Below are 10,419 nucleotides of genomic sequence, written 5' to 3' on the forward strand. Positions count from 1 at the left end.
GATAGAATCAAGAATTCTGGATATAAGTCCCTGTTCCTCTAGTGATTCCCTTTGTGGCCTTGTGCAATTATTTAACCTCATTTCCACATTTCTACAGCTACGAATTAAGGGTAGCAGTCTTTCAGTACCTTACAAGAAAGTCGTTTAGAGAGCACAAGGGAATTCAAATTCAAAATGTCAGATGAATAATAAGTCTCTTTTTTATTATTAATGTTGCAGTTGTAGTAAAGAAACTTGTACTCCTTTGAGATGAAAAATGCCATATATGCGAGGTTTGTGCTTGGAAAGTTTAAATGAAAATTTAAGATATTTCTGTTTCTCTGATAGAAACACTAGTTCTGTCTCCTAATGCTACAATATAGTCCATTGATATTCAACCAGCAAACAGAACGCCGTTACATTCGTGTTTCAAGTATGAACTGCAACTCTATTATTAATATTTTGATGGTAAAAGCAAAAGGGTGCCATATCTTCTCTCACTGGCTATGTTATAAGTCATTCTAATCAAAACCAAATATTGAACTATGGTAGGCACAAGTGGAAAGAAAAATGCCAGAATATCTCTGTGAATATTCTAGCTGTGACCTTTCAAGCCAGTTATCAGGAAATAACCAAATCAAAACAAAAAATGTTAATTTAGCTGCAGAAATGTTACTGAACTATTCAGTAATGAAGACAAACTTATTATTCAGCCTCGTGCCCTTCAGAAAAAAATCTCAGATAAGACCGCTGACCCTTAATATGCTGTCTGTTGTAGGAAGATGTCTATTGTAAAATTAAGGGACTGATCCTTGTATGTAGAATAATAAAAATTACTCCCTCTAAAAGGATTATTGAGACTGGGGATCATCTACAGCCTGGATCCACTGTGGACTGAGGGCAATAAAGACTGTAAATAAGTACTTGAATCCAGAAAGTTTAAATCCCATCTAGTGAAATATAGGGGGGGGGGTGCACAGGATTTTACCTCCCTTGAATTTAAGCACTGCTAAGATGGTGAATCTATACATTCAGAATTTTAGTGCAAACATTTTAAGAAATCTCTTTGGAGAGAGAATGTGTAATATCTACTTTCTGCCTGGCTTCTCCATAAATCTGGCAGAAAATCAGAGTACAAAGTATGATTTTGTATTGTAAAGAGGACTGTCTGATTCTTACAGCTTTTTGCTAACTAATTTGAAAGGTACGTTTTGTAACCATCTTGTTGCCTGGAGTACGTTGTCTCTGTGTTGGAAATCTAATAGTTATAGCCACAGGGCTCTGAAGAGAGCTAATTAGAGCAATTTAGAATAACAAAAGTTCCGTTCCTGGGAGTACACTGAAGAGATCCTGCTCCAAAGCAGCATGCCACTGTTTCAGAGAAAATTTATTATAATGTTCCTTTATAAGTCATCTGGCGTCCCAAGGATTTACAAATCTGGCTGTCTATTATGGTGTGCTCTCTTAGGCCCCGTGTTATCAGAGGCACTCATGAATGTTCAGTAACGTTCCTGGGGTTATAAAAATGGAAAAATTCTGTCAGTCAAGCATCATCCATCTTATCTTAAGGGAAGCTACTAGTTCCCAGTCGGAACCAAGCTGTTCAAGGCACAGAATCAGTCTTCTGTTGTGCTGATGTGGCTTTCTGCCTTGAGACAATGTTATTGGCCCTCGAGGGAAGGGTTTTTGAATCAATTGTGATTCTCATGAACTCTTAGTGAGGCACCGTTTATTTTATTAATATTAAAAAAAAGTTGTTTGTTGTCTTTCAACTACCAGAACAACTTTTTTGGAATTGGAGGTCAGCTGTGTTGGCTGGATCTCCCCCCTCTCCCCTTTGTCACATTCATATTCACCAGGAAGACAGCAGTTGTCCACATCCTCCATTTTGTACAAAGGCTAGCAGTGGAAGTACTGTAATAGGAATGATATTATGACATTCAGGGCTACGTTTTTCTTTCTTTCTTTCTTAATGTTTCTTTAAGATTTGGTGACTTAGTAGCTGTGGGTCCATTTTTCCTGCCCTTGTGCATAAGCGATTCCTGTTAGTCAAAGGGAGTGTTGTTTGGTGAGAGACTGCCAAGCCAGGTGCTAGGCAAATGGGCTGCCAGTAGCACTGTAAAATCCTGAGACCTGGCTATTTATTGCTCGAGTGTGACTTGTGCAAATGTTTCTCCCTTTTTATGTATTTCTTCTGATGACTGACAGGATGTCGAGTCGCACAGCTGGTTGGGCTGGTGCATGGAGCTCTGTTTAGGCCGGATGTTTTAGTGCTGTAACTTGTAGTTCAGCCTCATAAGCCTGCTTTTTTTTGTGCATCAAACTGACTAGCAAAGGGGGAATGCTCACACTGCTGATGTTACGCAAGGATGTCAGAGAGCTGTGAACAGAAGAGGCATACAGCAAAATTTAGAAAGGTTATCTTCTGCTTTTATTTAGCTCCTATAGAAACCAAGCAGGAGCTTTTAATTGTGTTTCTCTGCATTCTTACATGAGCGGGTGAATATTCCTCTGGGACCCTTGCTGTGCTCCATTCGGTCCTGATCTAGCTAGGTGGGGCGAATGTGGTGGGTCTGGCCAGAATGGGGACAGAGAGTTCAGCTAAGAATGGGGGGGAATGAATAGCTTCCAAAAACCTGATTGCCACTTAGATAAAGTCTGCCTACGTCCTTTTGGTGCTTTAGGTAGAAGTCACAATCCCTGAACCTGGATTTAAACCTGTCCTTAAATGAGTACTTCACACTGTGTTCCCTTGCCACAAGTCTCTGTGAGGTCATGACGTCAGCCCCGTGATAACAGCTTATATCATCCTTAAAGTTAGACTGGTGAAATCTGGAGGGTTGCAGGTTTTCCTCAAAATTGTTGGGTTCTGCCACTGATAGCTGTGCTACTGCCCCAGGTTTTGGAGTTTACTTGAATGCAAAACCTGTGCCAGATGGGTACAGACAGATATGAATGAAAACCCTTGTTTTACAGCCACAGTTTTTGATAATGGTATAATTCTTGTTAGGTTTATTAGTTTCAGTGATCCAATGAGGCTGCATCTCAGAAACAATTTTTTTTATTTTTATCTCCACTAGTAGTACATTATGTAAGTTCACAATAGCGATGTGTGCCCTCATTGTGTACTTTTTGACTGTCTTTATCTAGCAGGCCATCTGCGTTGCTTGTAGCTTTTTCAGAAAGCAAGGGCATGGCAGCTCTGCGTTTGCAATACTAATCACCCAAAATATTTTCACTGCTGTTTAAAAGGTCATCTCAGATTTATGAATCACCTCAAATTGATGTATTATTATCATTCAGAAACTGTTGAATATTGTTGGTTCAGCACTGCTAATACTCTTGTGCCAGATGTTTAGAAACTGAAGTATGAGCAAGGGAATCTGTACTTCCTTGCTATCTATTAAATAGGAATTTCACTGTTGTACCTTAAACTACATAATCTTTCTCTCTGATTGCAGCTCCCACTGCCACTCTCTGCATTGTCTTGCTCTGATTTGAGTGAATAAGCTACTTCTCGTTGCCCTGAGAACCCGTTTTTGGTCTTCTGAATTTGCCCAGGTTGTCCTTTCTTCTTCTTCTTCCTCTTTTATCTGCTGCTCTGCACTATCCATCATCATGTCTGCTCCTGTTTGGAGTAGACTAGCCTCGTTAGTGCATTTCTTCAATCTCTGCTTTCTCAAACTCTTTCTCAGGTTTTGCTCAAGCTATCCTTGCCTAAGACCTTATCGTTCTTTGTGATCAAGGACGTCTTCACCTTTTTGATATTAAAACCTTCCTTCGACATCACTGTGTACATTTTTGGAGATGCATATGCTCATGATAGTGGTGATGATGATTGACTGATAATTTTGCTTATGCTGGGGTAAAGTATTAAGGTGGAGAACTCCTGCTGCCTTGTGGCTTCTCTTTTAATTCATCTTTATACTGAACCAAGCAGCTACTTCCATTTCAAAGAGCTTACAGCTTTTGTCTGACTGGTACTGTCCTGTAGTTTGAGACCTCCTTTCTTTGCTTGCCTAATTTGTATTTTAAATCTATTTTTAAATGGCATTTCCTTTGTGTCTTTTTAAGTATGTGTTTATTACTTTCGTATGGTGCCACAAGTGTCTTGGCTGACATAGTCTTAATTAATAAAATTACTGTCATGTTATAGCTATAACAATCCACTCTCTTCTTGAGAATGAGGGCTGCAAGTTTGAAAGAGCTGAGGAAAATGAAAAGAATAGTTACCCTGGAGTAATTTAAAAAAAAATGGGATAAATACATAGGTTAAAAAAAAAAAAAGATTCTGTTGCAGTTATAAGCTGTTAATGTTTTGATCTTCCAAATTCTATTATACGTATAAACCAAAGGGTATATCTGTACTATCGTTACAATAGTGTTTGCTCTGCAGGTCTGATCTGCTCCAGCTAACTTTGAAGAAGTTGGACACTGATAGTAGCGTGGAAGTAGCCGAGAATTCTGTATATGCTAGAAAACCCACTTGAGTGTCATAGTAAATTAACTCATGCTAATTACCTCTGAGCTGTTTGTGCTTCTGGGAAGCAGCTAGGATCTTAGGCAGCTTATACCTATTACAGCTCTATACTGCTCTGCAAATACTGACGTAACTGTTTACACATTGATTCTACAGCTTTTCTGTTGTTAAGATGGAGTTGTTCCGGGCTGTTGTCTGTTGTCTTTTGATAACAATTGTAGGTGCCTTTGTAGAACACCAGGTGCGTAAAAGGTGTGCAAACAAGAACTTGAGACTTCAGAACTAACTTTGAGAGCCATAAAGCAGATGCTTTCAGACAGAGGAGCACGTGACAAGACTCATAAGGCTCTGTTCTCATATTTCTTGTGCTTCTCCACATTACACACAACTTTCAGAGCGAGCATTTCAGTAAACCCTGGCTAAACTATGTAGATCTTGCAAGCAGTTGGCCAGCACAGCTTCCAGCAACGTTAAGCAAGAGCACAGCACAGGAAGTAGTTATGCATTAGTGGCAATATCCTTGTAATTTCTCCTGGTTTGTAAGGAATACGTTCCTAATTGGGATCAATTCTTAAGCAGCCAACAAACACACTCCGCTTTTTGCTTTTCAGATATTGCTTGCCTTTGTTAAGGGCTCTGCAGATCATTAAGTAAGAGCAAAGTATTGATAAAGCTAGATGATGACTTAAGGCAGTCTCAATTTTTCAGGCAGACCATCTGAAGGGGAGGAAGAACACGTTTTCCTTCCTCCATTTGCACAATACTAGATAAGCCATACATTGGCTTAAATACTGTGCAAACTGTAAATTCACTCTGGCTGTATTTGCATCTTCTCTTGTTTTCTCTATTTCATGTTATAACATACATACAGTTAACATAGAGAAATGCCAATCTTTTAAACTCCAAATAGGTTTTATGAAAGCTGTGAGCAGAAATATTCAAATGGAATAGCTGAATTTGTGCATCTAATCTCTATTTGTGCACATAAGTGTTTTGGTCTTGAGATAAGCTGTTCACTTGCAGTTCCAGAAAATTTGTAGTAGTCTCGTCACTGTAAGACTGCATTTTACAGGGGGTTGTATATTCATCATTTTTTGCTTATAACTTTCATTGTATGTTTAGATGAAGTTCTGTAGATAACAAATCTGTGGATAAATCTGTAGCCTAGATAAATCTAAACCTCTGGTTTAGATAAGCTTGTTTCTGTAGAAATGGCTAAGTGCAGAGGCTGTCAGCATTTATGTATTCTTCTAGAAAATTTGGTGTGCCGCTGTGAAATCTCACTCTGTTTAGGGACTTTCTGGAGCATCGTTTCTAGCATTTCTCCATTCGCCCGATAAGTGCTCCTACTTTATTCAAGCCCTGTCTTCATCTGAAATTTATTATGTTTCTTTCGGGAAGAGAAATGATTTGGAGTAGAGAAGTTGAGATGACATGCAATTTGAGACAGAAATAGTATTAGTCTGGAAACAGTAATATCGTGTTAAAACCAAAGAGTATTTTGATCCACAAAATGTCAAGGGACAAGCTGAGTGTCAGACTTCACTTTGTTTGGCCTGTGGTGCCACTGTGGAATTTCTGTATATGTTGTTTGGGCTCTCAGTGGAGTTCTCTTTTGTTTTTTTTTTTTTGTCAACATGTGAGTCACAAAGCGAGCAATTCAGGTGCTAAACGTGTAGCCCCCTTGTAGACACCCTGCATAACCCACCTGGCCTCCAGCAGCTGCTCCAGAAGGGCACAGGTCTTACTTAAGTTTGCATTGTTTCCACCAGCCCCATGTTGAAGCCTCATTTAAAATGCTTCAGATACCTATTTTTAGGCACCTGAATCACTCATCTGCATCAGTTCTAGCAAATATTTCTCCTAAAATCCTGTAAGCCACAGTTTTACATGTAGTACATCAGCTATACCACAGCACCTGATTGTACAAGCTCCTCTGAATATGTCAAAAGAAGAGCCCTCAATGGTATTTAGGACCCAGCAAGTTGCTCTCTATTCTGCAGTCTAGTTCTACATGGACCTTGTCTGCTTGTGCATCCCCCTGTTTGTGCGTCCGCTTAGCTCTTGGCAAAATTGTTTACGCCCTTTCCAGTCAGCTTTCCAGCCTCATGATGAGGCCTTTGACTCACTGTCCTGGTTTTCAGTCTGTTTTCCTTGACTCTGCTTTTGTCTGCTTCACCCAGTGTTTCTTGTGACTGTGATTCTTGCCTGCAGTTTAGCCTGCTATTCCGGGGGATATCCCGTCTTCTGACCCTTCTGTTTTGTCTTCTGAGCTGGCTAGAAGTTTGAGGGCCACGTAAGCTTGATTTTGGTCATCTGTCTGCATCCCCGTATCTCGTGTTGAATTTCTAACTGTTGACTGGGATGTTCTTCTTGCTCTGAACCCGAAGAAAATATCAGGAACAGGATTTTAAACCAACCATCAGCCTAAGAAGGTTTGGGATGCTCTTTAAGTGTCTCCTGGTATAGCTTGTTTGGACAACCAGTTACCTCTAAGTGAATAAGAAGCGAGAAGGAATATTTGGGATGAGTGAAAAGGAAGAAGTCCTCAGCGAAGACTTCATAAACCTTAGCAGAAGCTCAGTGTGCTATTCCTAGATCAGCTGTTCCTTCTCCAGCCAGATTTGTGGCATACCAAATGCTCATTGCTTATCCTTGGTGTTTCTTGGGCTCTCTAACATGCATTAGTGACAGAGGTGAAAGGGTATGTATGGTACACACACACATATGTATAATGTTCAGGTTAAACCAGTGTCAGGATACCAGCGTATCTGTTTGACTAGCGTATCAGTGTGCATCACAGGCCGAACTGAACACTTAAAATATATTTCATCATTTATAAAGCATGTTGTACTAGAAATGGCAACACAAAGATCTAGATTTATCCCTATACTATAGTTTATATCTCAGTATAGTTTGTATCAGTTGATAATAGTCATGTCAAGGTTTGTATATTTGTTCCTGCTTATTAAAAAAGGCCAGTGTTGGTTTATGTAATTAAACCATAAATTCTTACCAGGAGCTTTGACCATGCTGGATATAAAACTCATCATGTTTAACAATAAATGATGCCTTATGCCATACAGAAGCGGCAGTCAGCAAACAGCACATTGGAAAGATCTTCTATTATTTTTCTAAAGATCTGCAGTGAAAGGAACATACTTGTGAAAATATTCAAGTAATATATTCTTCTTATGCTATAGATTGTGTTCTGTAACTTCCTTTGAAAATCAGTAACAACAAATCGTATCTCATGTATTCTGTGCTTTGCAAGCCTTTTCCCCAAACTTACTCATGCTGGGGAAAAAAGTCATTGCTGATAAAAGTCCTGTATAAAACAATTCATGATGTTTTGAAACCTTTCTTCTCTAGCTAAAGAACAGCAGGACATATAGGAATGGTTGTTTTTTACTGCTATGAGAATATTTATATTTTTTGGCACTGACTGACATTGAGAGCAAAAATAAATATGAGCCATACTGAATATTCCTCCTCTGTTTTATTTCTATTCAGAGGGGATGGGGTACAGGTGAAATTGGTTAACTGCAGTGAAGTTCTCATTGTTATTGTACAGAGCTAAATTTGTCCTTGCTGTAATTTTCCTGAACTCAGCAGTGCTAGGCAGGAGAGTGGCCTGCCTGTGATTACGTTGCTATTCTAGCCGAAGCTACACTCAGAGTTTCTTTCCTTCAAGTCAAATGCACACATACGCTCCACGAATGATCAGATAAAACTGCCCTTCTGCGACCCGTTATCTCCGAAACATTAACAGTTTATGGCATTGTGCTTAGAGGTAACTGCTTGTGGTGTGTGGCAGAGGGTTATAATAATGATCTCTTTATGTACAGCTAGATAGCAGCAGTGAAAGCTTCCTCTTCATGATCTGATTAGTAGGAATCATTGGTAGAGGCAGGTTGGTCCAAACCACTTCCATTTTGTGCGCCAGTGGGAAGCTTCAGGAAGGGAGAGCGTTTCTCACATAATAGTATCCGTGATGGGTTACCATGCTCTGCCTCAGTTTGTTCTCACTCTTACTCCACTTCCCAGGGTGATTCTTCTCAGAGATACTGTTGTTGCTCAGTTTGGCCTCACATACAATGAAAGTGATTTTTGTTCCTTTATGGTACAGTTCTTAAACAGGTATATGTGGGTAACTTCACGGGGGGAACCTGTGAATTTAAGGGGGAGCCCTTAAATTGTGTTAACCTCTGCAACTGTTTGTGTGATTAGAGCCATAGTGGATAGAGGAGCACAGTGATTTGAATCTGTGGCTTTTAAGTGGCTGAGATAAGGTTCAGTGTAAATGCTGCTTCAGAGGAAGGTTGCTGTTCTGTATAACGTAACTTAGTCTGCAATTCGCCATCACGTAAAGTGATTAGGCAAAAGCCTTCCATAGAAACAAATTGAGGTTAGTACCCATGAGATGTAGAAATTAGGTATCTCCTGGAGAAGGTCCAGAAATCACAGAGTTTTCTGTTTTTGTTTTTTACTAAATCACTAAGTTTCCATTGTTGTATCAAAATATTTTTGTGGTTATAAAAATAATCAGTGATACAAAATAAAAATGGCTGAGGGGAAATTTTCCAAAGTTTCTGTTTTAATGAAATAAAATTGTCAGAAAGGAGTAGAGGAAGACGAGATTTACACAGAAATAGGCCTAAACTGAAAACTGACACCCAGCTTCTATTGTGATGGTGATCCATTTTCTCCCTCTTAGGCGATACTGCCCCAAATTAAGTCCTCTGTCAACTGAATATTCATATTTCACCCCCAACATTTCATGTTCAAACCTACCTTGTATTGACGTGCAAATCTGGATTTTTAGTAAGATGATTCTTTTTTTTCCTCTTTCCTTCGAAATATCATGTGTCCAGAGATGTGTATGCTTCATTTTTGTGTCTGATTTTTATTTATTTTTAATGGATGCTCTCGTCAGTAGCATGTGTGTGATACAGGTTGCCATGGTAAGTATGAATTTTTTATTAACATTGTAAATATTAATTTAAAACATGGGAAGCTGGTAGCTGAGATGCTAACACTGCTTTGGAGATTTTCCTGCTCCTGAGGTGATAGAAATTATATAGGGGGCATAAAAATGTGAAAAGCGAGTTATCTTGGAAAGAAGGTACTGCAGAGATATTTCAGCAGCCTAAGGACATTGAAATGGAGGGTATTGGGACAGTGAAGCAAAGGCAATAGAAGGTCAGACATAAGCCGCTGAAAGTTAGCACTAGAGATGATATGAATCCAGAGTTCAAATTTTAAACTCCTTACATTTCAGAACCTTGTGCATCAGTATTTTGGATTAGAGTCTGACCAGTTGGCTCAGCTGAATCCAACAGAAAGAAAGAGAGCGTGAAGAGGCATTATCAGCTTCGAGGTGGGGAGGGCACTTTTATTCCTAAGGCACAGGGCTGCCTCCAAAGTTTTATTTATGTCTTTACGTTCATGACTTTATGATTTAACTTGCTGTGCTAATGAAGACAAACCAATTTAGGCAGTTTTTGAACACCTCAGTCCCCCAAATTTCATTGAGCTCAATGGAAGTTACCTGCCTGGAAGTTCTTGAAAACATGCCTCTTTACACATCTCATATCACTAAAATTCTTGTCTTTCAGTCTTTGCTAGATTATTTGTAAAAGGAGACTGATGCCTCTTTCTTCCCTTGAGGACGAAGAAGCGAGTATTCTTGGTTTGGTGGTGGTTGCCTGAGTTTTGTCAAACTGGTCGTTGTGGTACTGTTGAGTTGCAAGTGTATTGTTAATGGGGCTTTTGGCTCCCAAAGGCATGGTTACTGAAGTATATACACCTCTGGCATGTTTTGAGGATTTATTTATGAGTAGCTTTGTATCTCCAAAGTATTTCAGAAACGTGAATTATGTTATTTCCTCATGTCTTGCAGTGAGAGCTAAAAATAATCCTTCAGTGGCTTTGATGCTACGTTCATACGAAACTTTAGC

This window comes from Struthio camelus, chromosome 4 (assembly GCF_040807025.1).
Source record: "Struthio camelus isolate bStrCam1 chromosome 4, bStrCam1.hap1, whole genome shotgun sequence".
Taxonomy (NCBI): Eukaryota; Metazoa; Chordata; class Aves; order Struthioniformes; family Struthionidae; genus Struthio; species Struthio camelus.